The 27,590-nt window shown below is 45.3% G+C and overlaps 1 long non-coding RNA gene across 3 annotated transcripts; it reads right to left on the bottom strand.

The window, feature by feature from the left end:
• Positions 1–7: 7 nt before the first annotated feature.
• LOC109145080 lies at positions 8–10,894 on the bottom strand. 3 transcript variants are annotated; one of them, XR_005604342.1, is made up of 3 exons: positions 10,855–10,894; positions 4,614–4,794; positions 8–444 (listed from the first exon to the last, which is right to left on the bottom strand). It is a non-coding gene; the product is annotated as an uncharacterized LOC109145080 (long non-coding RNA). The 3 variants fall into 3 exon arrangements; XR_002046279.1 differs by lacking the exon at positions 10,855–10,894 and adding an exon at positions 7,306–9,859 and having other exon boundaries at positions 8–495; XR_002046280.1 differs by lacking the exon at positions 10,855–10,894 and adding an exon at positions 7,306–9,859.
• Between the last annotated feature and the right edge of the window lie 16,696 nt (positions 10,895–27,590).

The raw sequence follows: 27,590 nt of genomic DNA, 5'->3' as shown, positions 1-27,590 counted from the left end.
TACTAATACATATATGTATAACAAGGCAAACAAACAACCCCCAACAGCAGCAACAACAAACAAAACCAGGAACCCAACAGCAGCCTTCTTTTGGCCTCAGGCCCTTTCCCTTTCGGTGCAGTTCTGCTCACAGCCGGCAGGGGCGACGGTGGATCCAGGTTAGGCAGGGCAGGTGTGATGATTCCCCCGCGGCTGCAGGGGGCACTGTGGCGCGAGCTTGGCCGCATCTCCACATGAGTAATGGCGGATGCACCAGCGGGAGAAAGAGAAAAGGGGCTTCTTTTGCAAACTCATGGCGTGGGGGGCAGCTGGTCCTGGTGCCAATCCAGATGGTGAGATAGACTATAGCAGGGACTTCGGAGCAGCAGGCTGGAACAGCAGAGATGGCAGGTGCCCCAGGGTGGCAAACGAAGTGTAGCAAAATCTCAGAAGACGTATCAGGAGCTGCGAGGGTCAGGTGGACATGGGGTGTCGGGTTAAAGTGAAGCAAAAAACCTGAAGCAGTGGCAGAAAAAAACCAGTGGGGCTGGGCAGCACTAGCTGGGCTCCCACAAACAGCTGGGAGATGTTCCCTCCCTCTGGAGGGAGGGAGGGAGGGGGTCGGAGTCCCAGGTTTCCCCCTGAGACACCTGAGTAGATGGTGAGGGTCCTTCCCAGTGAGGTCAGGTGTTGAAAAGGTCCCAAAAGCAATTGCTACTTTTATGAGCAAAGCCTCACTCACGTTAGCAGTAAAGGATGGAACTCTGCGGTGGCAGTGAATTCTCCCCACAGCAACAGCAGCACCATCTCACCTCCAGTCCCGAGAGTTAGAGAGGAGCTGAGCCCAGGCCATCACCCCCTTCCAAAATCTCATGGTATCTCTGCCCTTCCCAAGAGAAAGCCCCCCCAGCTAAGAGAGGGCAGCCAGCTGCACCCCTTCCCCCCATCTTGGCCACTTCCGTCTCTCTTAAGTATCCTCATTACCATCTCTTAGGCAACAAATGGGAGAAATGGCATCTTCTCTCTCTCGTTTCCGGTGCTGGGACAGGTGGCTGCGGGCCCCGTGCGGGGGCCAGCGGGCCACGGCCATCCTGGAGTCAATGGACCTGTTCCATCCATGGAACACAACACCCCCCCCCCTCGCCCCCCCCCCCCCCCCCCGCTTTGCCGTGGGCAGCCGGAGCGGCTTGGCTCTCCCCCCTCTCCACTGCGATAAGCAACATTCAACATTCCAGCTGCAAAGCTGCAAGGCCGAGGTGAGATTCACCCTTTTATTGCTCTGAAGAGCTGAAAACCTGAGGGAAGAGAAAGAGGAGAAGAGGAGATGCTTAAAGCTGAAATTCTGTTGTAAAGCTATGATGTATCAGAGTATCCCGTTGTAATTTCATGAAGATATGGGGGGTGGAATGTTCAACTCGTAAGCAAAAGCACCTGCGCTGAGATAGGCAGATGCTGACGCAGCTGAAATTTCATGAGAAGTTTGGACAGGGAGAGATGGACCAGATGAGGACTTTTGCTCCAAATGGGAAAGGAGAAAACCTCAGTTCCTAGGGATGCTCCCAGAGATAGTCCTAAAGATGAGGAAGACCCTTTGTTCCCAGGGAAGGAGAAGGGCCTCTGTTTTTGTTTCTGAACGGCTCAACCTTAAAATTGTACCCCAAAAAACTTCAAGAGTGGACCCTCGAAAGCAGTTGCGGGAAAAGCTGCAAGTCGGGGGAAGGGACTCACATGCGAGCAGAGAGACTCCTCTTCCTAAATGGACTGAACAATATTTGGAAGTGGGCGGCTGTCTCGTTGTGATAATGTTTTCATAGCACGAGCAAGAAGAGACTTCTTTTTCTAAATGGACTGAACAAGGTTATTATGTGTTGGAGAATGGTTAGAGGATCAGGGACATGGATTATTGATAAAGGGTACAGATCAATAAAAGAACTGTACAAGCAAAAGCCTGCACAAGAAAATGCCTCCATGAGAAAATGCCTGTGTGAGAAACAGGCCTGAGAACCAAAAGGGAGTTTTAAGGCGGTACAGTCCTGTGCTGATAAAATGTACTGACCATGAGAAGGGAGGAAGATCTTTGATCTCTCAAGTCAAAACATAAATAATAGAAGCTTGCCAAATGTAGTCTTTTATCTAACCCAATTATGTAGAAGTAAGAATGCGCTTTTGTAAGCTTAAACCAATCAAGAACTGACAAGCGTATATACTGATACTATATAAGTGCCTCTGTATTGCTAATAAACAAAGCTTGCTTTATCAATCACATTGATTGTCTGCATGTTTTCCCCCACCGAAGTCAGCAATTATGGAAGTGGTAAACAGACTGAACATCTTAAGGGTTGTCTTTTTACATTGTCAGTGGGAGAAGGGAGGAAGGTGGGGGGAGGGGGAGAGTTCTGAAGGTGTGGTATAATTTTTTTTTTTCTTCTTTTAGGTCTGTTAATAAACTTCTTTATATTCTTTCAAGTTTGGTGCCTGCTTTGCATTTCTCCTAATTCTTATCTCACAGAAGATAAACAGTAATGAGTATTTTGGACCAAACCACTACACCCTCCCAGCCTCTTCCATGGTGGTGTGGTTTGAGAAGCAGAGAAGTCCTTGCCTTAGTGTAAACACTGCTTAGCATCAGCTAATCGGCGTGTTATCAACATTTTCTCATCCTAAATCCAAAACATAGCACTGTACCAGGCTGTAGGAAGCAAAGTAACTCTATCCCAGCCAAAACCAGGACAAGATACATTGAACTTACAATAACGGATTTGTTTTGTGAGGCTTTGATTTGTCTGTACTTTGGCCAGTATTCACTGTTCAAGTAGATGCTTCTCTTCCCTTGGCAGATACCCATTCAAAAGGCAAGAAACTAGTGGTGGCAGGATGACAGAGGCAAAAGGGGACCAAGAAAGGTGATGGTGCCACTTGGGCACCTCAAGAGCCAAGTCTAACACTCCTTCCCCAGGTTATCCTGCTTGATGAAACTCAGGACTCACTGCTTACTTCCTACCACTTCCCACAAGTCATGATGAAGGAGCTGCTCTGTGGTTTCTCTGCATGTTACCAATGATGTTCCATTTCTCTGGTTCCTTTGTTCAAGCCCTTTTTAAAGTAAATCACTTGTCAGTTGCATTTGTTTTGTTGATTAAAAGCATGTGTCATTTTGATCCTTTTTCACTGCCTTGTGCAATTTGTTTACTGTTCCCTTACATATTGCAGAGATGTGGGGGAAAGAAAAGGAAGCTGAAGTACTCTTTTTTGTTGTTGTTGTTGCTCTCTCTTCCTCCAGCTTTATGATGTAAACCCTCCGTTTTCACCTTCACACAGAATTACACCTTCAAGGGCAATTTTATACTGGTTGGTCTCTAGGTAACCTAAATTTTTCATTCCCTTATTATTAAACCTAAGCTTGTAACTGAAACTGAACTCTGGTCCCTTTTCAAATTAACCCCTTGGTGCAAAATGTCAAGGGTTTTCCAACTCTTATCAAGTGGAAGTCACTGAAGCTGGAAACTTATTGACACACCAAGGAGTTAAATCTACAGCTAATGCTGTAGATTACGGTGATTTACTAATCCCATCACAAAAAATGTCCAAGGACTGATATTGTTAGGTCTTTTATTCAGGGACAGACTTGAGAGAAAACCAAACAAATTCACAGCCGTAAAAAGGAAAAATAATAAAGGGCCTGGGAGTGGAAACCAGCAGAATTGTATCCCATGTTAACAGTCCATAGGCCAAACCCAACTGCTGATTGTAAAATATTCCTCCAGTTCTCTAATCTCAGTGCAGCTGCAGTGGGATGGTGCTAGTGGCACCACAGGGGCCTGGAGTGGACTGGGCAGACTGGTCTGGAGTGGCTGGCTGCAGGAGGGCTCTTGGGTTTAGCCAAGCTCTCCTGCACATCTCCCAGCTCTGGGCATGTCCCCTAGCAGCCATGTATACATGAGACCAGCTCAGGCACAGGGCTGGGTAAGGGCACATCAATGTTCCAGAGGACCATGCCAGGACACAGGAGCAGTGAAAGGCTCCAAGGCATCCTCCTGCCCATGCTCCCAGTGCAGGAGCTGTTGACAGATGGTTTGCGTATTTGAGAAATCAAAGCCAGGATTTCTGCAGCCATGCAGGGTAACCCAGAGAGCCCTCCTTGCTAGCCATTAGCTCAGGTAACACAAACAAGGTCAGGAAAAGCAGAAAAACAAGCTTTCCTTCTGACTCTGTTGCCAAATGCTCCTTCCCTGCATGCCATCGAAAGAAGCGTCATGGCCAGATGGTGAGGAGCACCCCGAGGGTGCAGGCAGCCCTGGGACAAGTGCTGCCCACCTCTGCTCCTGGCTCTGCACTGCGATTTGCCACTTTTCTCTCACTGCTCAGATATGGACTAGGAACACAACATCATTTTCTGGCTACACAGATCACACATTAGTTTGAAAAACAAACTCTGGATTGATTTAGTACAGGGAGACGGAAAGTGGAGAGAATGTGGCAGTGAGTCTGAATTTGCAAAGGATGGTAAATCTTTAGGCATCTAGGTTTTTGGAAGAGCAGGCTCAAAAAAGATTTATATGTATTGTCTCTTGCTCAGTGAAACACGGATTACAAGTAATTCTAGGGTCTGTAAGGCTGGAGACTGGCTGTCTTACCTTATGTTATTCAGAGTATGTTGTTTTCCTCTTAGTCTTGCCTGTTTTTGCTTCTACAGAAATTCCTTGACAAGGCATTGCAGCAATTTTCCCAACAGATATGATAGTCCATCTCTGGGAGCTTTAGAAGATATTTGCTCAAGGAGGCAGTGTTCCCTGTACCACCAATTCTGTGAAAATACTAAATTAGAATATTAGTTATTAAATATTACTACATAAATTACCATTTATATAATTGTAAGTCTGTCTCTACTGAGCAACCATTTTTATGGTGATATTATTATTTACATAAAAATTGCAGTACACAAGATAAATTATGTATTTCAATGTATAATTTTTGACAAGAATTTACACATGCACAATAACTTATTTTTTCTTCTTAAGCAACAGTAATCATAAGTAATGTGCAGAAACATTCATAAATACACTTGCACGAAAGCTACATTTCTTCCCCCCGTAACCTGCTGTAATTACAGTGTACATCAATTCTACCATACGTAGATACACCAGATTTTGTTTTCCCTTTTTCCTCATACAATTTTAATGACTATCCCTGCTTAGAATACAACATTTTAAATTAAAAAATTAAAAATTTAGAAGTAGTTTGTTTCCCTGACAACAGTGACAGCAACATTTAAATCCCCCCGTGTGATTTGTAAATAAATACATACCGTTGCTAATACTGGTGAGATAACGTGCCTGAGGCTAATTGTGCCATTACAAATATTTGAAGCCTGAGCTTGATAATGCAGGTCATGGTCCTTAAATATGTATGAACTGAACTAATTTAACTTTCTTGCTGCTTGCCAGCATATTGACAGAACTTTTGGTAACGGGGGCTACATGTTTGCACAAAGCAACTGAATTGTGCTGGGCACAACTGATCACATATTGATTGGGCATTGTGGGGCTTGGTGTTTATTTGGACTTGTGGTGGCAGCTCAAAGGAAGAGGCTCATGTGGGATCATGGGGCTTGTGAAGCAGATCCTGCTGTCTTCCTTCAGGCCCATGGATGTCTTCTCCTGGGTTCCAGTTGTGGGACACCCCAGTTTGGCACATGAGGTATGTAACAGAGCTTTGCCTAAGTAAGCCCTGCATAAAGATAACAGCCTTGATTATGACTGATCAGTCTCCAGGATTGGTCCTAAGAGGAACTGTGAGTGTCTGGGTTTTGCTCAGAACCATGAACAGGAGTGCCCAGTGGTTGCATTTGTAGTCTGGGGCTCTGCAGACCAGTCACAATGTCATGTTGTGGTCATCCCCCAATGGTAAGGCTGGCCTGGATGTAGCCAGAGACAGGGACCCCTCAGAGTGTCTGACAAGGGCCATCTGGACTTTTTGCATTTCACATTATTGGTTTATTAAGATAGAAGAGATGAAAGAAAATGCCAAGCTGTTTGGTATAATCATTGTGTCTTGCCCTGTGGCTATGTGAGAAATCATTGACATTTATAAGCTCCCTGTATGCAAAGTTGTTCTGCTTACTGTGATCCCAAACTCTTGGTTTTGAAATCCTATCAAGAATCAAGCTAAGTTCTAATAAAAGAAAACTCTTTATATACCCATCAATGAGCATTTCTTTTAAGCTCAGGACACCTGGTTTAGCCTGTAAAGAGCTTTGGCCAGGCTCAGGAGTGCTTTGCCTCTCAAAGCAGATTGCAGCTAGAGGTGAGGAAACCCGATTCCTTGTCTCTGCTCCTCTGATCTCCAGGTAAAGCCTTGCTGGGAAGGGGGAGTAATTCCTTCAGCACTTTGACTCGGGGCAGTCTCTTGGGCTGGTGGCAAATGAACACTTGCAAACATTGCTGAGTGCTGAGTTTGGGTATGGATAGAGTGAAATGTTTAATGTTCTTTTAGTTTCTCATCTCCACTTCTCATATTCTTTCATAGCTAATGAGGCAGGTGCTGAACCTAGTGAAAATTTACAGGTGGTGAAGCTAATGCTAATTTCAACAATACTGTCATGAAATCTTGGTGGCAGAATTGTGCTCCTCTCCCTTTTGGAGTGGCACCAGCGCCATCTTCCATAAGGCTGTGTCACCTGATGGCTGCACCAGCACAGCATACATGAATTTTCTTGGAGGCTTTGGTAGATGGAGAGGTTTGTTGTCCTCATTGTGTCAGCAAAATCTTAAACAGGACTGTTGAGCCTGGCTTCGATCCTCAACATGCGCCTGCTGCTGGGCCTTGGGTGAAGTCAGTGGTGTTACAGTGTTTTATAGAGTGCGAGGCACTCACCATGAGCTGTGGGGAAATATAATCATAAAAGTGGCATATTTTAGGGGGATGGAATTTCAGCAGCACAGAACACTGCTCCTGCAGGGCTCTTAGCAGGGCTCTTAGCTGGGAAATGGGCTGCCACAAGTCACCTAATAAAGCTTGGGGCAACGTGCTGGGATAAACCATGTTGGAAAGTAGGAAAAGCAGACATAAAGGGAGAAGATGTAATGAGAAAGAAAAGGCTTGAAAACCCAAGCATCATGGTTCAGATCACATTAAAAGCATTATTTAGATGTGAGTAATGGAGTCAGAAATTCTATATCTAACTGCACGAACAATGTGCTGTCCTATTACAGCAAGTTCTGCTTAAAACTTTTTAGATTTAACATGCTGAAAGAATGTTACACTTAGCCAGCCTTGGTCCATGCCAGTAACTAATTTGAGTGCAATTAATCTGAGTGAAGATGATACCTTTTGTCAGTAACAGGTAATCCTTCCTAGCAAAGGTAAAGCTGAGCAAGCAGTTGAAAGAGAAATCATTAGCAACATTCCTCTTCTACTGCAGTTTGTCTTCACATCCTGTTACTTCCCTGGATAGATGAGCTAAACAGAGAGAATAAAAAAACAGGAAAAACCCCTTTGTGAGCTTCTGCAGCTGGTCTTTCTGGTTGAAAGGAAAGCTCCCCTTTGTATATGTTGATACTTCTTAAATGAGATGCTTTGATGGTCCCTTAGGGATTTAGCTTGTCTCAAAATGAATGTGTGTGTTAGTTTAAAAACAGTCTAGTTTTTAGTGGGCAGCAGAAAGCTGCTCGAAGCTTCTATTATGTCCTGCACAGAGCCAATCGCTGAAGTCTCTGATGATAGGCAGGTTGGTAGCCCAATTAGAAGAGTTGATAACGTCTCTGTGATGACATATTTAAGAAACAGAAAAAATCATGAAAACTTCTCTTTCTTCCTCCCTTCTGAAGGGTGGTGAGGGGTGGCAAGGGGGCCCCCGGGACCCTTCCCGGCACGGCCACTGAGGCCCTTTCTGGCACGGGGCCGTGGCTGTGCTGCTGGAGCAGCTATCCCAATGCCGCAAGCAGCTATGCAGCCGAGACCATGTGGCCGGGACCAGCGCCGGGAGCGCCCGTGCAGCCGGGGCAGTGCGGCCGAAAGCACACGGCTGGAGCCCTCTCGGGGCCGGGGGGGTGGAGGGGGCGAGGGCCCTCCCAAGGCAGAAGCCCTCCCGAGGCCGGGAGCGGCGTGGCTGAGGCCGCCTGTGTAGTGCTGACAGGGAGCACGTGGCCAGCCACAAAAACATGGTAAACAATTCCCCGACACAGAACACAGACAAGATCAACCTTTTCAGTGCAGCGAAGCTCTGTAAGAATTTTTCAGTTGATAGAACTTGAAAACAATAATACCTATGGACAACAATTTTCTTCAGAGAAAAAGAAAAGGACATGAGGAGAACCAACATGGCGGCATTGAAGTCAGTGAAAGGAGAGAGGAGGAAGAAGTGCTTCAGGCATCGGAGCTGAGATTCTTCTGCAAGCCATGGTGAGGACTATGATACGACAAATTGTTTCTCTGTAATTCCTTAAGTGCATGGGGGAGATGCAGAGATTCACGCGCAGCCTGTGAGGAACAGTGCTCACGCTGGAGCCCGTGGATGCTGAAAAGCTGTAATCTAGTGAGGAACTTGAACAGAGAGAGAAGACCCTTGTTTTTAGATATAGAGAAAGAGAGCCTTTGCTTCCAAACTAGAACAGCTTCTCCTTAAAAGACTAAACCTTATGAACTAAAATGGCCCACAATGTGTAGTTTTGGGAAGACTGCACTGTTCATGGGAGGGACTCATGTTACAGCAGGTTGGGCGGGCTGCTATTCATTAAAGTTAAAAAGCCACGCTGGAAAAGTTTGCAGAGAACTATCTTCCGTGGGAAGGATCCCATGGCACGGCAGAAGAAAGAAACTCCTTTCCTTAAGCATACTGAAGGAAGATTTTTAGGAAGTGAAAGACTGACCAAAACCCCATGTTTTTGTCTCCTTGCGCAGTCAGTGGGAAAAAGGGAGGGACTAGGAAGGAAAAGTGTTCTAAAAGGTTTCTTTTAGTTCTCATTATCATCTTTTAATTCTGTTAATAAATTTTCTTTATACTGTTTAAGTTTTGAACCTGTTTTGCCTTAGAATGTTTTCCCCCTAATCCTTATCTCACCCCATGAGCCTTTTGGTTTGATTTTCTTTCCCCCTCCTCTGCCAACTATAGCAGAGGAGAATGAATAAATGGGTTTTATTTGTCAGTGCCTGGCTTCTAGCCAGTGTCAAACCCAAAGAATGTGGAAATTAAAGGAAATATGCAATGTGTAAGACAATCATACCAGCTGAAGAAGGATTGGTTACAACTGTTTTTGCTCAGATTTAACACATTTAGATATATTTATGTCCATTACTTCTTTGCTGGAGTCTCTGTCAGAAATATGGCCCCCTTTTGGGTACCACACAGGATGCAGCATTAGACAGCTTTACACGGCTTAGCCATCCAGTGGTACCAGAGACTCTCTGGAGACCTCTGCAGTAATGTCAGTTAACCATAAAAGTTCTGCAAACGAGCATTATGCCACCTCCTTATGCATCCCCTGCTGCTCACAGCAACACAGTGATGTCCAGAGCTAAAAAATGGATGTTGGAGGCTTTTGCTGCTCCTCTGGTGATCTAAGTGGTGTTTTTCTGGACATACTCCCACATTGGAATCCCAGTTTGGGTTGTCAGATTGAAAAAAGAGGATTTAGCCTTTGGTATCCTTTCTCAGGGGAGGCTTTTCAAATTGGAATCCCAGTAGTTTGCATCTAATTCCTCTTGAGCTAAATATCTTTGCTTTCAGTTCCTGTTTGTGCTTTTCTCTCTGATGGTGTTTCTGCAGGTGATTGGGGAATCCCTTAGCTCCAGGGGATCAGCAGGCATTATTTGCCTTTTCTGTCCTCAGTTCCTCCATGTTTATTTATTTACTGACATTCCCTTTGTCGCAGGTTCGGTTTGTAACCGGGCAGAAACACCAATTTAGTGTAGTGGTTTGGTCCAAAATACTCATTACTGTTTATCTGCTGTGAGATAAGAATTAGGAGAAATGCAAAACAGGCACCAAACTTGAAAGAATATAAAGAAGTTTATTAACAGACCTAAAAGAAGGAAAAAAAAAAAAAAATTATACCACCTTCAGAACTCTCCTCCTCCCCCCACCTTCCTCCCTTCTCCCACTGACAATGTTCAAAGACAACCCTTCAGATGTTCAGTCTGTTTACCACTTCCATAATAACCTTGTTCAGTCCATTTAGAAAGAGAAGTCTCTTCTTGCTCATGCTATGAAAACATTATCACAACGAGACAGCCGCCCACTTCCAAATATTGTTCAGTCCATTTAGGAAGAGGAGTCTCTCTGCCTGCGTGTGAGTCCTTTCCCCCGACTTGCAGCTTTTCCTGCAACTGCTTTCGAGGGTCCACTCTTGAAGTTTTTTGGGGTACAATTTTAAGGTTGAGCCGTTCAGAAACAAAAACAGAGGCCCTTCTCCTTCCCTGGGAGCAAAGGGTCTTCATCATCTTCATCTTTAGGACTATCTCTGGGAGCATCTCTAGGAACTGAGGTTTTCTCCTTTCCCATTTGGAGCAAAAGTCCTCATCTGGTTCATCTCTAGGGACTGAGGTTTTCTCCTTTCCCGTTTGGAGCAAAAGTCCTCATCTGGTTCATCTCTAGGGACTGAGGTTTTCTCCTTTCCCGTTTGGAGCAAAAGTCCTCATCTGGTTCATCTCTCCCTGTCCAAACTTCTCATGAAATTACAGCTGCGTCAGCATCTGCCTATCTCCACGCAGGTGCTTCTGCTCACGAGTTGAACACTCCACCCCCCATATCTTCATGGAATTACAACGGGATACTCTGATATATCATAGCTTCACAACAGAATTTCAGCTTTAAGCATCTCCTCTCTCTCTTCCCTCAGGTTTTCAGCTCTTCACAGCAATAAAAAGGGTTAATCTCACCTCGACCTTGCAGCTTTGCAGCTGGAATGTTGAATTTTCTTATCGCAGTGGAGAGGGGGGAGAGCCGAGCCGCTCCGGCTGCCCACGGCAAGGCTGGGGGTCCGGAACAGGTCCATGGCTTCAGGATGGCTGTGGCCCGGCCCGGCCTGGCCCAAGCAGGGCCTGGGCCGGGCCCACTGGGCCCTGCTCGGGCCCTGCAGCCGCCTGTCCCAGCGCCGGAAACGAGAGAGAGCTTGGAGGGGGAGTTTGCCTATTCTTAAATGTGGATCACAGAGGTGATCACAACTTTAAGTGGCTTAGAGAATTGTCCATATCCAAACTGGCCAGCTGATAGGTTCTATCAGTTCCCAGAGGAAACTGTAAGCACCCCTTAGCAAGGACGTCCCTTCCGGGACTATGCTTGCTAACCTATGACACCCTTGATTTTAAAAAGGAAAAGCCCAGATGTCTGAGGAGTCTGTCTTTTCTCCACTGTAATTAATTATCTGTTATCTCTTCAGGGTGCTGCATCAGTTGCTCCATCAAGGGTTGTGTAACTCAGGGAGGAGTTTCCCAAATGGAAATTCTTTCCCTGATCTCTCCGAGGGGCATGAAGTATGGATCTGTCCTATCTGTGTGAGATGGAAGGAGAAGCTCAAAAGCTCTTAGCACTGCCATCCTGCAGATGTAGAGCTGGGTGCAGAAAAAGGGTGCAACAACAATTACCACATTGGTGACAGCCTTGAAAGGGAGATAAGAATTAACACAGCAGTTAAATTTAGGGGCCGGAGAATGTACCTGGTCCCTTCTCTGCAGCACCACCTAGAAAATAAGTTGTGGTGTTGAGGGATAAGACAATGACTTTCTTCCTTTGTACCAGATGTTGTGATATTTCCCAGATAGCACCCATGAGTCTTAGATGAGTCTTTAGGTGCCTTTTTTCCTAACTACAAACGATGCATCTCTTAACCCAGGGCTACAAATCTCATGCATGTCATCCATGTGGAACTGAGCTTGTTGGATCACACATCATTTTGGTTGCATGGTCACACGAGCTTTTCTGAGCACTGTCAGCAGCTGGGGGCATGCAGATCTGGTATCTAATGCTCCTTTGCACAGAGGTACTTCCTCTCTTTTGAAATTCTGTGGGTGCTCCACAGATGAAGGGTGCTCAGGGCACATCTATGCATTTAACTAGGTATAACTCATTTGTTCTTTAATTGTTCATTATCCAGATGGGAGCAACTTCAAAGTGCTGTTCTCAGCCAGACACGTTCCTCCCTATCACTTGACTATGCCCAAAGCCTGTTTCCTGAAGAACTTAGCCCTTTTTTTCAAATGTATAGTATTTCAAAGTCACTTTATGATTAGACCAGGATCATTAGCAGTTAAATCCATTACGATCCAAAAGTGTTTGAGGGCATATTTTACCTAAGTCATATTGTAGGCATAAAGGGCTCAGCTGCAGACCACCTCCAAGTACGCCCCGGCTCCACATAAAAGAAAAATAATGGGTATTTTCATTAATAAAGTGCAGAACATCATATGCACTTGTAATCTCAGAGTAATTAAACAGATGGATAGAATGTTGATTCATACCAAGACTCACTGTGCTCAAAGGGTCCTTTTTCTGTTTGAATGTGTCGCTAAGAAATCTTGTAAATAATGTATTATTCTCTAGTTAAAAAGCTGCCTTCTGGGGATAAAGCAAATAGCATTTTATTTGTTACTGTGTATCATTATATATAAAACAATCTGGTGAATTTTCAAAGGGAATAGTGTGAGATCTTGCAGAGGAGCATTTCTGGGAGAAGCAATCCAAGGATGAGGGCTCAGACTGTGATGGAGGCACAGCCCTGCGGAGGGCTCACTGTTGTGAGCTCCTACCATGTCTTGTGGTGTTGGGGGTTACAAAGCACCACAGGCAGTGGGAATTTTTGGGTTCTCTCTGAATATCAGCTTTCATCAAAGAAGTGTTGTATTTTGTACTTCAGTTCTCATGATGTGAGCAAAATGGTCACAAATGTGGTACTGCAGGCTGAAAAATCCAACAAAAAGAACTAAGGTTGACTTAACATTTATCTCGTGATTAATATTGGGGCTGACTTGCCAATTTATACTATTTGAAAGGCCAAATTAAGTAACCTATAACATTTTTATACTACCCTTCAGATGTGGATTTGAAAGCCCTTTCAGATGTGAAACTGTCTCTTGTGATATACTTGTGATAGTGTGTTTCTGTGAATTTGGGATAATTTGGTCTTATTTTCCTATAGTGATTTTTCTTAATTCTGTATTACTTTTCCATGAGTGATGGTCTGTACATATGCACTGCTCTCAGTGGGATATATAGAACCCTGTAATATCCAGTTATTTCACCACAAAATTATCTGCATGGGGATTTCACCTGCCTGAAATCTGGAGAAGGGCATGGGTACAGAAAAGGACTGACAACTGAGAGGTGTTATTAAGAAAACCGAGCCAGGAAATCCCCCAGGAAGAAGAGCAGCTCCATGTGTTCTCCAGCTGAATTGGCTCGCAGGTCTTCAAGAAAATATCCAGCTTGGGAGCAAAACAGGGTGCCTTTCTGCTGCTGGCTTTTAAAAACGATTTTTGCTTGAGTAATGCCAAGCTCCTTTGATGTAAATGTGTACAGGAATAGTATCATTGAGTGAACATAGAACCATAGAACTGACTGGGTTTGAAGTAACTTTGGAGATCATTTCATTCCAACCCCTTCACCATGGGAAAGGATGTCCCCCACCAGGTCAGTTTGCTCATGGCCCCTGGCCTTGAACACTTCCAAGAATATCTATGATCATTTTATGATTTGTATGTATAAATAAGCACCTGTTGGGAGAGGTTGTGGTGGTGACCATGAATTACTTGGCCCAGGAAGGCTTGGAAGTGATCAAACAATCTCCAAGCAAATCCCACGGCCAGGTTCACTCAGCATCTCATCCCATAGTGCTCCTTTCCCCCCTTGCTCAGAAATAATAGGTATAATTTTTCACCAAGATACAATTTATATGGCATACAAAATCACAGCAGCAATAAGACTTAAGCAGTATACTCCAGGAATCTCAATGCTTCATAAAAGTAAATGTAGCAACAACTGCTGTGCACTGATACTGGCATCTCTGGCTCCACTGTAAATATTTGTTCATACTACCATTAAGGAGGAAATTTTCTGTGAGCTGATGGTGGTTCAGCCCAGCTCCCTTGCCAAAATCATGTCATTTTTTGCTTTACATTTCCTCCCCTTAATACACACTCATCTTTTGTACCCCAAAACAGGGTAAATGTTTTGTTAAACCTCAAGTGCCTGACCGTCTCCTTGCAATACAGAGCTTCTTTCTGGTTCAACTTTTCCCAGTTCCTCAAGGTTTTTTACTTCTTCCCATTTGATGCTATGATCTCACAACTGTGCTGATAAAGCCTTTGATTTGAAGTTCATATCTTACTCTCCTATGGATATTATGTGTCTGTGTGAGCAAACCCTGATGCCTCCACCTGTCTATCAAATGTTGCAGATAAAGGTGCTGTGGAAGGGTTAAGGGGAATATGGTCTGGCAGGGTGCCAGGGGATTTATGTGGCGATGCTCTGAGGATGTGCTTGAGAAGTATAAAGTGTGCTTGTCAGGTTTCATGTCTATGCTTAAATTCAACTCATCTCAGAACTTGTGAAAAATAAAAGGCTTTGGAGGAGCACAGGATGTTTCCCTTGGCAGTCCAACGTAAATCACACTGTAATTGGCTGTGCTCACTCCCCACATCCACCTGGAAAAGAGTGTGCTTGTGGAAGCGGTGATATTTAATTCATGCACAAGCATAATTAAAGCAGATTCAATCTGCAAAATCATCTCGGGAAAGGGCTCTGAGAAACCCCTTTCTACTTCTTCCTGAACTTCCTTCTGGATAAAGGTGCAAGGCAGAGACTGATAGCAGTCCTTCATCTGCTGAGATTCAGGTGTGATTTGCCCCTGCATCTGAGGTGAACAGCATCAGTAACCAACAAAATCGGACTTAACAGAGAGAGCAGCAGAGCTGAGGGAAAGGTGGGATCAGGAGACTTTTGAAGGCTGAAGTTCTCTCAGAGAATGAATGGGACAAGATAAAAGGATGAGATCAGTGACAAGATGAAGCGCAGAAGTTGATAAAAATCCTCAGACTTTGGAAGATTTACCAGAACCTAATAAAATGCAGCAGGTTTCCCTCACCAGGGCCACAGGACTGAAAGCGGGATTGACAGCACAGGCAAGCCTTTCACCTGAAAGCAAAATTAGGAAGGCATGGAAAATAAGCAATCCTAGGGCTTGGAAAGCCCCATGCAAATGATGCTGAGGCAAGAACCAGAGGAAGGTTGTTTCTATGCTGGTTGAATCAGCTGAATCGGTTAGGTAGTAAAAGGCTTTGCTGTCCTGATCAAAGCCAAATGCTGTGGTCGGTGTTCACTTCATCAAACTACCCTTGGATCTGGGAGGCATTCAGAGAACAGCAGATGTTTCCTGCTTAATAGTTCTTAATGACTTTGTCAGAAACCTGACTCAGGCTTATAGAGATGCTCTGAATCCCTTCCTCACCCTGCAGACAGAAGCCAAGTCTTCACAGCTGTGCTATCAATGTTTCTCACCTCTGGGTATGTAACCACATCTGTGCTCTCTATGGCAGGTCTTTAGATCACTACAGTGCATTCACACCGACAGAATGGGAAAACATTACAGCCCCTTGTATTGTCTTCAGTCCTGTTGTATCTAGGACTAGATATCTAGGCTTTCTTTATGCTGTTTTCAAAAAATATTTTTAATTTTTTAGGTCATCTCATTATTGCAGTATGTACATTTCACTCAAAAATAATACTTCAGAGTTAGTGTCAAGAATGTTAACTGCTCTTTTGCAAGAAGATCATTTATGTGCAGAGTGAGGAATCTGGCATGGGGACTGATAAAAAACAGAAGTCGGAGAGCTCAGGAGGAGAGGCTTAATTAGCCTTTGAGGTTTTCTTTTAACATTCTTAAAAAATTACAGATGTTCTCCATTAATATATTATGGGCCACTGAATAACTTTCATTTATGTATGTCAGTTTGACCTAAATTTTGTCCATGTTATATCTCAGAGAGATTGCAAGTTTGAATACAAGTAGGACTGGAAGATGAAGATTCACCTTGATCTTGGAAGATGAATCTTCCAAGAAGTTGATTCAACTCCAAAGCCATATGGTCATAATCTCCTCTCTTGCAGGAATTGGGAGGCTTTGATGCCAAATTCTTGCTTTAAGACTTCTGAAAGGAGGCTTTGCTCCACTGCATAGCTGAGCCTGCTGTGGATAAACAAGGAAGACTAGATGCTGCTTTCCCAACCTTACACTTCGAATGTGGTTTAACTGGAGGCTGCAGATGAAAAGGCAGATTTGCTTAGTCATTCTCTTTCGGGAAATTACCAGAGTCTTTGAGGAACACTGCAATCCTCTAGGCTCATTGTCCCTCTGGACAACTGGCAAATTGGCTTTTTAGAATTTTAGCATGTACCTAAGAATCTAAATAGGAGAAAATTGTGTTTAGAAGAATGTAATGCTTCCTCAGAGCATGGGGGTAGCCAAGCCAAGGGCTGAAATACTGAACACCAACCAGGGGAGTGGAGAACAGGCAAACACCTAGAGCCTTTTGGTATCAGAAACATTTTCTTTCTTATTTTGTGTACATGTAAAGAAGTCAATTACTTAACCAAACTGCTCTGCAATTTGGTACAGTGAGATAATCGCCTTGAAATTGAAAGACAGGGCATGAATTTTTGCTTGCTATCAGTGTTCACATTCTATTTCTTTGCTGTGTTTTGGTTTCCAACCTAAAAAAAGTAAAGTTTTGTCATGTCCTGTGGCACGGACCAGCCACAGAAATGCTTGACCTTTGGCCCTTGCCAAGGACAAAGAAGTCAAAGGCTGTTGTTAACATGCAACTTGAACACAAGAAAGTTGCTGAAACTGAGCGAGATGATGACAAAATCCTGTTTGTGCCAGCAGAGGCGCAAGAAACTACTTCTAGACTGTTGTGGTTTGACACTGGCCTAATGCCAGGCACCCACGAAAGCCGCTCACTCGCCGTCCCCTGCTACAGCTGGGCAGAGGAGAGGAAAAATAAATTAAATGAAGGGTTCGTGAATTGAGATAAGAACTGGGAGAAAACACTCCAAGGGCAAAACAGGTTCAACTTAGAAGTACAAAGCGAGTTTATTACTAACAAAGTCAGAGAAGGATAATGAAAAGTAAAAGAAGCCCTTAAAAACACCTTTTCCCCCCCAGCCCCTCCCTCCTTCCCACTGACAGCTCAGGGAGACAGCACATGGGGGTTTGGTCAGTTCATCACCCGAGATTTTCTTTCAGTGCTCAGAAAGAGGAGTCCTTCCCCTGCTACACCGTGGGGTCCCTTCCCACAGGAGACAGTTCTCCGTGAACTTTTCAAGCATGGTTCCAATCTCACAAGTAGCAGTCCTCCTGTCTTGGGTTGAAAGACAGGTGTCTGCTAAGGAAGGCAGAAACCTCCCTTGGAATGGCAGATGCAAACCTCTTCCCTCCGAGATATTATAAATTTGAAATCAAGGGCTTTTTAGGCAAAGATGTGGGAAATAGGAATAACAGTTCTTTACTATTATATATATAACCAGTCAAACAAACAACAATAACTATGGCAGTAACAGCAAACAATCACAAACCCAGTCCCAGCCTTCTCGGCTGTCGGGCCCTTTCCCCTCGGGTGCAGTTCTGGTTGCAGCCGGCAGAGGCGCTGGCAGCTCCCGGTGAGCAGGGCAGGTGCGATGGTTTCCCCACGGCTGTAGGGGGCGCTCCGGAGCGAGCTCAGGAAGCATGCGGCACCGATGGTCTGGGGTCCCGGAAGGGATGGAACAAAGGCTTCACGAACCCCTGGGCAGCTGGCCCCTGCGTCCGGCTGGACTCTCGGGAACAGCAGGCTGGAACGGCAGGCTGGAACGGCAGGCTGGAGCGGCAGGGATGAGCACAAATCCCGGGTGGCAGACGCGATGTATCCAAGCGGGGAACCCCCCGGAGGTCTGGGCAGGCAGGGCGAGCACAGCTACAACGTAGTGAAGGCTCGAAGCAGCGGCAGGGCAGGGCAGCCACAGCCCGGCCTCCAGCGGGGCAGGGAAGGCGGCTTTGGGCACAAGGAAAAGCAGCCGAAGCAAGCCGACTCCTCTCTGTCCGAACCCGAGACCCAACTGCCCACACCCCCAGGTGAAACAAAAAGAGCAGCCAGGTCCTTTGTCTTTCCTTAAGCACTCAACAATCAGCAATTTGTTCCCTTAGCAACATGTATGGGGGGGGAAATTCCTTTAACAGAAAAAAAAAACCCCCTAGGACTAAACTAAAACCCCAACACCTCCCAAAACTGCTGTGGCGTGGGTTACTTTTCCACAGGGTGCAGTCCTCCAAGGACAGGCTGCTCCAGCCTGAAAGCAAGGGCCCTCTCTCTCCACCAGGTCTCCCACTGGATCACAGTCTCCTGCAGGCATCCACCCGCTCTGGCATGGGCACCTCCCCCACGGGCTGTGGGTGGATCTCTGTATCCCCTGTGGATCCCCATGGGCTGTGGATGGATCTCTGCATCCCTCGTGGATCCCCATGGGCTGCAGGGGCACAGCTGCTTCACCATGGTCACCACCACAGCCTGCAGAGGAATCTTGGCTCCAGCGCCTGGAGCACCTCCTCCCCCTCCTTCTCCACGGATCTTGGTGTCTCCATGTTGTTTTCCCTCACATGTTCTCACCTCCTCCTCTTCTCTGGCTAGAAAAAAACTGTGTCCCACTTCGGTTTGATTTTCTTCTTAAATATGCTATTGCAGAGGCGTTACCATCACCTCTAATTAGCCCAGGCTTGGCCAGTGACATGTCCATCTTCAGAGACATCAGGGATTAGCTCTGCTGGACATGGTGGAAACTTCTAGCAGCTTCTCACAGAAGCCCCCTCTGTGGTCCCCGAGCTACCAAAAACCATGCCATACAAAACCAACACAAACCTTTGCCTCTTACCTGTTTCATCCCAAAGCGTTGTTAGTAGTCTGGAATTTCTGGACTTACCTCTCTGTACTTAATCATGCAGAGCTGTGGAAAACACTTTATATCTTGCTTGCTTTCAACATCAGCAATCTTTTCTCCTTCAGGGCTGCAGCAATGCAGTGTCCCAGGCAGAAACCACTCAAGCACCTTTCCTCTGTCACCAGCCAGTCCTGTCACCTTCCGACCCATGGAGAAGTGCCCGTGCGTCTGGCCCAGCAATGGCACAGAGTGTGCAGTGGCCCCTCTCTTGCAGGAAGATGCTGCGTCAGTCACTGCAATGTGTGGACTGTTCTCCTATCTTTCCACCCTAGGTTGTTTCTTTATTGTTTGTTGGGCACAGTGAGCTCCTCAGCTTTTTTGCTGCATGCGGAAGGATATTTATCACTGGGCAGCATATGCTTTTCTTTTGCAGCAAAGGCTTCACATGACCTTCCTGGTTTTCTGATTCTTCAAGCATCTTTCTCAAAATTGCTTTCCTGACCAATCATGAAACCTTTGTCATGTTACCAAATTTCCTCCACTTCTACAAATGCTTTTTCATTTTGTCTATTCTTACCCTTGCTCCCTTTTTACCTGAATCTCTTTGGATAATATCCCTCTTTTTTTTTTCCCCCAAAACCTTTCTGTTTTGTTTTCTTCATACACTAAGAGTAGCAAGCCTAGTCTCTTCTCAAGTTCATGCACACTAAGCATGTTGGGTTCCTTTTGATTCCAGCTGTAAAAACTCAACCTTGCCTTTATAGAAAGAGGAAAAACCCGAGCCAATGTGGCAATTAGAGATCAGGAAGCGGATTGATTAACACCCAATACAAGATCTGCACAGAAGTGTTTGCATTAAGCACTTACCACTTCTTATTTATCCTGGCCAGGCAGACCTTACTTTTGGCTTCACATCCCGTGACAGAGGACAAAGTCCCCTGTAAGTGGACAAGTCGGGGAGAGGTGAAAAATGAGGCAGTGCCACATGTTTTACTATACTCTGCTGCCATGGAGGACCTCAAAAAAGTTAATTTACTGGTTTGCTTCTGCACTTGAGGGATTTTTTCAAGGTAAGATTTATTATCTGAGCAAATATTTTGCATCAGCCTCCTCCAAGCAGCAGTAATCACCAGTGGGCTATGCTGGGATGCTGCTTTTCTCCCCTCTGGTTCCTCTAAGGGTACATGTAAATACTGAAACTCACACTGAGGAAAGGCAGCCCTCATATCATTACAGAATGGTTTGGGTTGGAAGGGATCTTAAAGCTCATCTACTTCCAACTTCCCTGCCATGATGTGGCACACATTCCACCAGATCAGGCTGCCCATTTTTGTTGGAGGGGTCAGCAGAAGGAAGCAGGAATGATGGATGGTGACCTAAATAAAAACAAAATATATTTTATTTTTACTCTAGTTCTTTAAAACAAATGAAGGAGATAATAATGATGTCTGCTGTTGGTTTGCCCCTGTGTATTTTGTGTCTTTTCTCCTGTTCACTCTGTTGGTCACTGTCCATGTGACAACCAGAAGTGTTTTAGTGCATAAAAGCCTGCTGCTGACAGCAATATGTCATGAATGAGATGTAAAGTCACAGCTTCTCCTGGCCTTCAGGTACTTTCTTATCCAGCTCTGACCTCATGCCAGCTGTGCACATCTGCTCCTAGATCCACAGTTACATGAGACAGGGCTGCACCAGGCTGATGAAAGCTATGAAAGGATGAAGTGTCATCAAGTAGAGTCAGCAAACAGAGAGCAAATTTGTGAATGGTGAAGGAGCCCACATCCAACTACCTTCCATCAAGAGCACCTCTCAGCTCTTCAGAAATCTTTATTATTCTCTGGTACAGATTCCCTCTGTTTGTGCCACAGGCTGGTAGTACCTCACTTTTTTTTAGGTATTACGTTGTTTTAAGCATCTTTTAATATCTTTAACCTTATCTTTTAGTTGGCTCCATAAGAGTTGAAAAAAAGTTTAAAATAATCTAACCCATCTAATGGATGAGATAAAAGCTTCAATGACTGATTTACCCAGGACAGATGTGTGAAGCTTACCACACCTAAATTAAACTATAGCTTGACCCCATTTCCTTTGAGCACTGTCATTTTCCTACAAGAGGTTGTATAAATTGCTTTTTCATTTTATGTGGCAAAAAGTCAGGACTAGGATCTATCATGCTCCAAATCCTGAGCAGTGGTGATAGGTCAAAGCAATCTAACATGAAGGTTATTATCACCAAGCATGTGGATTAGCATGAGTGAAGAAAAGAAAGTATTTGCCTAAGTCCATTCTCACACAGAAATTCTGTTCTCTTAAGACTTTTTTTCATACAGGAACTCCCCCTTAATTGATTATTTCAGTCTTTGATTTCCCATGAGTGACACAGAAGACAAATTGGGTTTATGGCAAAAAATCTTCTAAAGATTGTGTAAATCTTTATAGTAATTCTTTTAATGAAATAGATGGAATAAGCTGAACCAGTATACACTGCTGAAAGTAAGTCAAACCATAAAAGGCAAGGAATGACTTTTGACTCACTTATGAAAACATGAACACTATTATCAGAATTTAGTTTGTTCCCAGCCCACGTACGTGGAAGAAAGATGCTGGTCCATTATTTCCATGGTGACTAAAGCTCTTGCATTGCAGGCATCATGTCAAGTGACTCAGCAGTGCCATGCTCCAGATCTGCCCACTAGCCCTGTGCTCTCCCAGTGCTACAGGTTTGCAGGGCACCTTACTGGAGGCAATGGGTATCTTAGTGACCCTTAGTTTTATTTCCCTGAGGGTAGCCATCAGCCAGGGCACATGGTAAAGATCCCCTGTGCAGAGCCTCTTTGTGCATGGCAACAGCTGCATGCACTGAAGTGACTCAGCAATTATTTGTTGCCCTATCTGTGTTCCCATTGCACCCAAACTCCTCTTCTACATCTTCCTGTCTTGGTTTGAAAGACAGGTGTCTGCTAAGGAAGGCAGGAGCCTCCCTTGGAAAGGAAAATGTAACCCCCTTCGCTCCGAATTATTATAATTTTGAAATCAAGGGGCTTTCAGGCAAAGATACGAGAAATAGGAATAACAGTTCTTTACTAGTATGTGTAACAAGGCAAACAAACAACAATATGTTGTTTGGGAATAACAACAAACAGAACCAGAAACCCAGCACCAGCCTCTCTTGGCTGCAGGCACTTTCCCCTTTGGTGCAGTTACTGTCACAGCTGGCAGGGGCGCTGGTGACTCCCAGTGAGCAGGGCAGGTGCGATGGTTTCCCCGCAGCTGCAGGGGGCGCTCTGGAGCAAGCTTGGGGAGCACGTGGTAATGGTGGCTTGGCTGAGGGATGGAAGAAAAGCTTCACAAACCCACAGGGGCAGCTGATCCCAGTGCCCCAGCAGGACCCTTGGAAGCAGCAAGCTGGAATGGCAGGAATGAGCCGTTTTTAATCCTGGGTGGTAGAAGAGATGTATCAAACTCCACAGCTGTAGAGGGAACCACGAGACATCTCAGCAGGCAGGGGGTGAGGAGCTGCAGTGTAGCAAAGACTCAGAGCAGTGGCAAAGGAATGGCGGGGGCGGGGCAGTGGCAGCCTGGCTCCCAGCAGGGCAGGGAAAGGCGGGCTTGGGATCCCAGGGTTTTTCCCCTGAGGCACCCCAGCAGACGGTGAGACGTCCCTCTTTTAGTAAGGATGTTAACAAGCTTCCAGCGCAATGGGCAGTCCCACGAGCAGAGCTCCACTCATGGTAGAAGGGCAGCAGAAGGCAGAACCCCGCAGTGGTGACAGCAACTGCAGCCTCTCTTCCCTCTGAATGCCAAATGGTGAGAGAACAAAGAGCTGGGGGCTGCACCCAACCCCATTTTCCCAGTCCAAATCTTGCAGCATCTCTGCCTGCCATGAGGAACCCCAGGTAAAGAGAGAGTAGCCAGCTGGGCCCCACCCTGAGCTCTGGCAACTTCTTTTGTCTCTCTTAAGTATCCAGTTGTTATTGTCTCCTAGCAACACATATGGGGGATAATTCTTTGAGAGGAAAAAAAAACCAGAAGGAGAACTCCTAAAACCCTGATAACGCAACCGGGGGCTTGTCACCACAAGCCCTGGCGTGCCCTCGGGCAGAGGGGATGCAGCGTTAGCCTCCACAACGTCCTCGCTGGATGGCTCAGTGGAATCAGCATGAGATGGGTGTGTGCGCTGCCTCCTCCTCAGAGGAAGCACGTCAGGCAGCTGATGATCAGGCTGGCGTTAGCCCAGAGGCAAAGAAGGCGGGAGGGGCTTCTGGTGTGAGTTCCAACAGGTTTATTTGCAGGAGGGATCAGGGACCAGCAAAAAGCGCTGAGGAGACGCAGGCTAGCCCCCTTTATGGGGGGGGTGGAGTAAGGCAGGGAAAGGGAAAACAACCAATGGGGTACAAGCAGAGGGGAGGATAGAATTTTTCAGAACAAATGGGGAAAACAGGGAGGCAGGAGTCATAACAGGGAACCAATTAATAACTATAAAAGGGAGAACTTTCTGGAACAGGGGGAGGTAATTTAGGATTGGGAGCCACCCAGGGGGAGGTAACCTAGACCTCAGTGATCTCTTCTGGTGACTGACATTTGATGGTTTCAGCCCGAGAGCAGGCTGAGCCACCCCAACACCCCGACACTTCCCAAGCCAACAGAAAGCAGAGCTGCGTGGCTGTGTGGCAGTGCCAATGTTGTGAGAGAAGAAAAAAGAGGCAGGATATTATATCATTGCTTATTGTTACTCTTATCTGAATCGTGCTGAAACCGGGCCAGGAGACACTTCAGAGACAGTCAGAGAAGTGGGTATTTGCTTTATTTGGCGCACCTGGGTGTGTGGGGATCGCTCCTCCAAACACACACACCGGTGCTCCCTACAACACAGTATTATGGGTTAAGTATTCATCACATTCCTTGGGACAGGCGTGGTTATACAAATTATTTCTCGGAAGTCATTAATATCATTAGCATACGGGTCACGCATCTGCTGTGTGTCCTGGTGGTCGCGCTGAGGAAGGCCTCTCCTCTTCCTCGGGGGTCTTTCTGATGAAGACCAGTAGTCTTCCTCACAGTGCACTTTTCACCTTTCTCCCTGGGCATGCGTAGTCCTTTGAGGAGTGATGCAGCAGTCTCTGAAATAATCCTTGTCCCCTCTATCTTGACAAGATTAGGGCAAATTCAGTTTCTTAGGTTTTGTAATTAACATCTGCTGTCTGAACTAACATTTGCTGTCTCCCAATAGTTAACTTGTGCTTACATGAGTTAGTTATTACATGAGTTAGTTAGCCCCTTCCTCATATCTGGATGCCTTCCTGGTCCGGGGAAGGACACACCTAAATTTGTGAGCCATGGGTATCCCAGGGAAGGGAACAAGATAAACTCAGGGCTCACTCGATGAATGGGTGATTAGTAATTGCATTCCCCTTAATGCAAGTTGAGAAGAAAATCAAGCCATATATTTTTAATAAAATAGAACCTTGACTAGTTGGTTAGGATTTTAGTTTCTTTTGTTCTTTTATACATACTTATCCATATATATGACTCTCATAGGAATCTGACATACTAAGAAGCTGGGCATACCTTATCTTTTGAGCAGAAAGAGGTGAGAGTTATACAAAGCAAATTATTTCTGAGAGCCAGCCATTTTTCCTGATACTACTTTGTGGTTAACACAGGACTGACATCTTTTAAAGCACTGAACCTAGTACTAGTCCCCACAACAGCTGTGAAGAGAGTGAGCATTATTGCCCTGTTGTTCTTTAAAATTAATCGATTTCTCTTGGCTTTTTTATAGCTTTCTATGTGGACAAAAAATGGACAAGCTATGTTATTGTCTTGGGGTGACCTTATGATGTGTATCCCATATCGCTGCCTATGCCCAGAAATTAATTTTTGTGCCTTTCTATGCCTCTAAACTGAGCCTGAAAGGGGGAAGGAAAAAAAACTGAGCAAAACTTTCTCAAAGCAGTTTGCAGCTCGTTCAAGGTTACAAAAAGATAGCAGGTTTTTTTTTCCCCAGCTGGGGCAGGGGAGGGAGGAAGCACCCGGCTTGCTGCTTTCCAGTCAGTTTTTGGCCAGTTGTTTTCAGTTTCTTGTTCTCCAGAGAGAGACTGAGAGTTGGACTTTGGATTTCCTTCTCTGGAATTCCGGATTTTTCCCCTTTTCTACTGGACTGCTTGATTGCTGTAACATCAGAGCACATCGGGAGGACTTTCCACCGGGGACAGAGGGCCTGGCCCCGGCCCAAGCCCCAGCTCCAAGGAGACCAAAGGGAGGACACTCGAACACTTTCCCAGGTTTTTTTCCTCTACAGCGAAAGATTTTACCATCTAACATTATTTTCCTTCCCATATGTTTGTTAAATAAATAGTTTTATCTTCTTCACTTTCCTTCGAGGAAAATTTATTTTTTCTCGAACCTGGTGGGGGAGGGGTGGTTGTGCCTTCTCTCAGAGGATATATTTCTAAATTTGCCCAAACTGGAACAGTTATACATATCTGAACAGATCTAAAGGCTGTTAGGAACAGTGAGATGACAACTGACTCCAGAGCCTTGGATCAGACATTAACATTTTCTTGGAAACAATTTGTGTGGCAGTTCAATACCATTTATGTTGTCTTGCTTCCTGGTTTGTGGTTCTTTTTCAGTTTGATTCAGTAAAGAAACATGATGAGAGTTGAGCTAAGGCTGCTCATTCCAATCTGAATCCCTGCTCCTGGCCGAGTGTTTGCTTCTTGCAGGACAAAGATTTTGCTGAAGTTGGAAAGCTGCACTGGCTCTGTGAAACTGCTCCCTCATGGATAGTTCTTGATCTCAACATAGGTCCCATGTGGCTCTAGCTCTTGGCCCTTCAAAGGTGTCTTCTATCCTCTCTCTCTGCATCACCTTACAGACATCGGCAGCGAATAAATCCATATAAATTGATTACAACATTAACAGCCTGAATGTACAATTCATTTTCACACCTACGCACGCCACGTGTCATGGGGTTTTATGGTGTGCATGGAGTTGGTGGACAAGCTGTGACTTTTCTGGTCAGTTTTGAAGCATCATGGTGAATTTTGCGACTTCTCTTTCATATTTTCCTGCTCCTCTCCTAGCAAGCTTTTCCAAGGCTGGCTGCAGGGTGTAAGTACTGTGGGGAGATGTTCTTCTGGGTTTACCTTAATTTTTAGCTAATCAGTGATATTCCTTTCTGGCCTGGGTTCTTTCTAGCATCAGTGCTGCCATCTTATTAACTGCAGCCAATTAGCATCATGGCCATGCAGCCAAATGTCAGCTGGTGTGTGCTTTTAGTCTCTTTTTTTCAGCATAATTAGAGAATATTCACTGACTATCATGTTGCTCATATGTCTTTGTGGTGTTTCCTCTGTTGTGCAGCTGTGTCTTATGGCTCTCTTGCTGAACTTTGGCTTCTGCATGGGGAAATGTCTCGGTTTGAGACAAATTAGGAGGAAACATCCTGAGATGAATGTATCCTCTAATGGAAGCAGGTTTTGGCAGCACCTTCCCCACAGGTTCAAAAGGAATTTCTTGGAGGAAAATGAAAAAAAAATTTATTTAACAAGCAGGGTGCACACAGGCACAAAGGAAAAAGATGAAGAATGTTAGATAATAAACCTTCCTGTTGTGGAGAAAGATGGCGGATTTTTTAGAGTCCTGCTTGGCTTCTCCCGAGGTCCTCCGGAGCCTGGATGTGGCACCCCAGGACCTCCCCTCCAGGCTGTGGCGTGGGGCTCCTGGCAACGTTCTGGTGTTTCAGACTGGAGCAAAGCTGAACAGTTCCAGAAGAAGAAGAAGAAGAAGAAGCCACAGTCCCGGGAAAAATTTCTTGCCTCAGCTAACAGGCTAGCTAAAAGTAGGAAGCTGCTCCCTCAGCTGTGCAGTGGTGAGAACGCAGGGGAGTGTGTGTGCAGTGTCCTTGAACACAAACTGTGCTGAAGAATTCGCCTGGCTTCTCTCTCCCCTCGCCTGGACCCAGCTTGAAGCTATGGGACCCATTTCTGGCAATAAGCAGATGATAGGGTGTAGCGGGTCCGGTTTGTAACCGGGCAGAAACACCAATTTAGTGTAGTGGTTTGGTCCAAAATACTCATTACTGTTTATCTTATGTGAGATAAGAATTAGGAGAAACGCAAAGCAGGCACCAAACTTGAAAGAATATAAACAAGTTTATTAACAGACGTAAAAGAGGGGGAAAAAAAAAATTATACCATACCTTCAGAACTCTCCTCCTCCCCCCACCTTCCTTCCACTGACAATGTAAAAAGACAACCCTTAAGATGTTCAGTCTGTTTACCACTTCCATAATAACCTTGTTCAGTCCATTTAGAAAGAGAAGTCTCTTCTTGCTCGTGCTATGAAAACATTATCACAACGAGACAGCCGCCCACTTCCAAATATTGTTCAGTCCATTTAGGAAGAGGAGTCTCTCTGCTCGCATGTGAGTCCCTTCCCCCGACTTGCAGCTTTTCCCGCAACTGCTTTCGAGGGTCCACTCTTGAAGTTTTTTGGGGTACAATTTTAAGGTTGAGCTGTTCAGAAAACAAAAGTTCTCTTCACCCATCTCTGGGAGCATCTTCATCTTTAGGACTATCTCTGGGAGCATCTCTAGGAACTGAGGTTTTCTCCTTTCCCATTTGGAGCAAAAGTCCTCATCTGGTCCATCTCTCCCTTCCAAACTTCTCATGAAATTTCAGCTGCGTCAGCATCTGCCTATCTCAGC

Source organism: Corvus cornix, chromosome 3 (genome assembly GCF_000738735.6).
Source record: "Corvus cornix cornix isolate S_Up_H32 chromosome 3, ASM73873v5, whole genome shotgun sequence".
In the NCBI taxonomy this organism is placed as follows: domain Eukaryota; kingdom Metazoa; phylum Chordata; class Aves; order Passeriformes; family Corvidae; genus Corvus; species Corvus cornix.
Note: the sequence above shows the minus strand (reverse complement) of the source record. Positions and strands in the feature narration are given on the sequence as shown.